We start from the raw sequence: 3906 nt of genomic DNA on the forward strand, positions 1-3906 counted from the left end.
TTCAAATCTGGTTTGTATGTTTTCTATGCATTCTGTGCTATTTATATATATTTCTATTTATTTTGAAGGCATTGTGTGATTAGTGTGTTTTTCCAGAATGTTTTAAGTTATCTAGGAATTTATATTTAATCATGATCATCAAGGATGGGACACTGTAGCCACCTTGTTTTGACTGTTTGCTTAAAAAAAATACCCGAATGTATGTGCCAAACGTTATTCTCCTGAATTTTTCATTTTGGAACCGCACTTACCTATCTTTTATATGTTTATCAATGTGTGTGTGTGTTTAACAGTGTCATAGATTTGCATGCTTGTTATGTTATATATAATGCTACCTCCGTTTTTATTTGTTATATAGTCGGTTGTAAAAGCCTTCCATAGGCTTGTGTTGCCTTGTTTAACCATGTACCGAATTTTAAATAAAATTTATTTGAACTTGTAGACTTTCTCAACAAATAGAACGTTAAATACTATCAGGATATGATATCCTGACGACGGCGGAGCGTCTAATTACCCAATACTACCCAATACCACTTTACTATAGTGTTTAGTAATATGCGATTTGGTGCCGAAAACATCACCGAATTGCCGTGACTATGACCCAATACTACCCCATACCACCCAATACTCCCCAATACTACCCCATACGACCCAGTTATGAACCAAATACTTCCTTATTACTGTGAAATATCACATTTCTTGAAGTTATTTACTTCTATATGTCACATCCTATCTGGAAATATGCGATTTGGTGCAGAAAACATCACCGAAATGCCGTGACTTGGGGTTCGACGATTTATAACAGGAACGGACAGGAACGGGCAGAAATCTATTAATTATTTTATATACATTAATGAATATATATATTAGATATTTTTAAAAGTATCATTATCGGGTATAAGATATATTTGATAAAAGAATTGCAATTACATGATACTATATTAATTCTATTCATGTCATAAAATGGTGTTATTAAGATCATATATATAAATTTATCAGGAAATATTAAGAAAATTTGAAATTACTTTTCAAAAATGTTAGTTATTCAATTTTGTTAAACATAACAGTATCAATTATATAACAATGCTGGAGAAGAACCTTCAGTTAAATCAGATACTCAAATACTATGAAATTCAAAAAGTATATGGATTGTATATGATTCGAAGTCCTTTCAATTACTTGATTAACTCACAGATAGTCTGTTTTGGACAAGCTAGATATAGTTCTCTGACCAATCTTATGAAGGGTAGACGAGTAGGTTGTCATTAATCAATGTAAAAATTAAATAGATAAATAAAAGGAACTACGTTACGCTTCTTATACATCAATCCAGAGACGCATATATTACATAATGAGGTGTATACTGGTACCGAATCTAAATCACAGTTACAGGTAAATATATATATTATAATTTAATTTTATAATGTCTTCCGAAGAATTACAAATTCCACTTGCAAACCACTTATATAATATGTACAGAAGATGTAGCAGTCTATGTGATTAGTTATTATTTTAAACAGTGTCTTGTAAGCCATTTTAGGCTGAATATCATATACAATTGCATTTTCTATTTTATGCATTTCTTAAATATGATACCAGGTGTCAATCAGAAACATTTTTTATGAAAATAATCTTCCGTTTAAATTATAATTAGCTATTAGTTAGTGTGAATTTAGCAGATCTCGCTGGTAGGGGGCTCCCCAACCCTTGTAAACCTAAATTTCACTACAATGTAGAACTAGGAAATTATTCATTTCATTTATCACCATTGTTATTGGTTTTTTTTAAAGACACCATGTTTTAAGGCAGTAAATGTAAAAGAAACCTTTTAACTTTTATAGTATTTAATATGTAGGGACAAAATCCAGGAGTTTGTTAGGTAGGGGCTGTCCCAATCACCTGCTCTCTGGATTGGTACATGTGATAGTTTGTTTTAATTTATTAATTTATTATGTATAATAGCTGTTCTTAACAAAATTATGATATGGTCTATATATTTTTACATTAAGATGATTGATCCCTGTTATGTAACTATATGTTTTTATACTGTGTAACTATATACTTGTACGATGTAATTGTGACATATGACACTATAATAAACAAAATTGACTTGACTTGACTTGACTATATATATATATATATATATTGGTTATGCAATGACGATGAAAACGGAGATAAATTTTGAATAGAATTGGCAAATAGAGGATTTTCCCCAAAATTACTTATAGTCAACTAAATTAGACGTAATCCCATTCCGTGTACAATATCTAATTTTAAACATAAATTTGGTCCCGTGCAATTGAATAGATTCTTGATATATGAAATCGATTTAAAATCAGCGAAATCATTTTCATGTAAATTCAGCATAAGCTTGTACATTATACTAGACAATTTATTTTCACCTGTAATTAGTGTATACCAAAACATTATCATTCTAGATTTAATTTCAATATTCAGAGGGTACCTACCCGTTTCACCATATACCATTATATTTGCTGTGGAGCTACGTATGTTTGAAATTATTTTACAAAACTGTACATGTAATTTCTCAATCATATTGGTATTTTCAAACCCCAAAATTTCTGAGGAGTACAAAAGGATTAGGGATATTAATACATCAAACAATTTTAATTGTAGGTCAGTTGGTAAAATATTATTTTTATATAATGCATACATTGCTTTTTGAGCCTGTTCAACAAGTTTTTTTCTTGCTTTACAGAAACTGCCATTATAATGAAACAGCAGTCCTAGAAACGAGTAGCTGTCATGTGTTTGCAACTCTTCACCAAAAAGAGTAAAACGAATATTTTGTGCAATTACTTTTACTTTTTTCAAAGATAACAACTTTTGTTTTATTGAGATTAACTTTATATAAGTTTCCAAATAGTACAGTAAGTTTCAAATTCACGGAAAGCATTCTGTAGACCTTTAGCTGTTTCTGACATAACAACTGTGTCATCTGCATATAGCAGAATAAATAATTTAACAAATATACCCATGCGTTCTTGAAATACATTATCAATATACTGGAGTTGGTCAACATTACTTTGCATGAAAACTTCTTCTAAATCATTTAAATATATTGAGAACAAAAATGGGGAGAGATTTTCACCTTGTTTTACCCCGACGTGACATGTGAAAAACTCAGTCATACTATTGCTAGTTATTACGCAAGATTTAGTGTTTGCATATAGATTAATTATAGCATTAACTATCTTTCCTGTGATATTATTCTTTAATAATTTCTTCCATAAACCTACCCTCCAAACAGTATCAAACGCATTTCTGAAATCAATGAATGAACAGAATAGCTTTTTACTATTTGAAAAATATAGAGATATCAAAGCATGAAGGATAAATATATTTTCAGTTGTAGAGTAGCCTTTCCTAAAACAAGCTTGAACATTGGAACAAGAAGTCTATTGTCTACTATTACGGAATTAGTTAATCAGTTTTGACCACATCGGCCTTTGAAAAAAAATGAAACTTAAAGCGCTTCACCGTGTTTCTTTCTTCTTTACATATACAATTAATATACAGTATTGTTTTTCTAAAACAGATAAGGCCTAACAATCCAACATATGGACTACAATATTTATTTACGTAAAACACGTATTTCAATTAATTTATATTTACATATAGAATAATATTTAATTTTCAGATTGATGTCCCTTTTTTGAGTTGGAAAATTGCGTATTTTCTTCTTTTCTAAGATCGTAGACGTGATGGGATTGTAATCTACACATTAACACCAATTAATTCACTCAAAATATATTCATGCTATTTATTAAGAGTTGAGTATAAGTTATGAAGTTATTAAAATTTAGTTATCATAATGTCATTTCCAATGTTTCAGGTGTTATGACATCGCAATAACAATGTCATATATATAAATGAGAAAATAAC

Source organism: Mizuhopecten yessoensis, unplaced genomic scaffold (genome assembly GCF_002113885.1).
Source record: "Mizuhopecten yessoensis strain PY_sf001 unplaced genomic scaffold, ASM211388v2 scaffold10185, whole genome shotgun sequence".
NCBI lineage: Eukaryota > Metazoa > Mollusca > Bivalvia > Pectinida > Pectinidae > Mizuhopecten > Mizuhopecten yessoensis.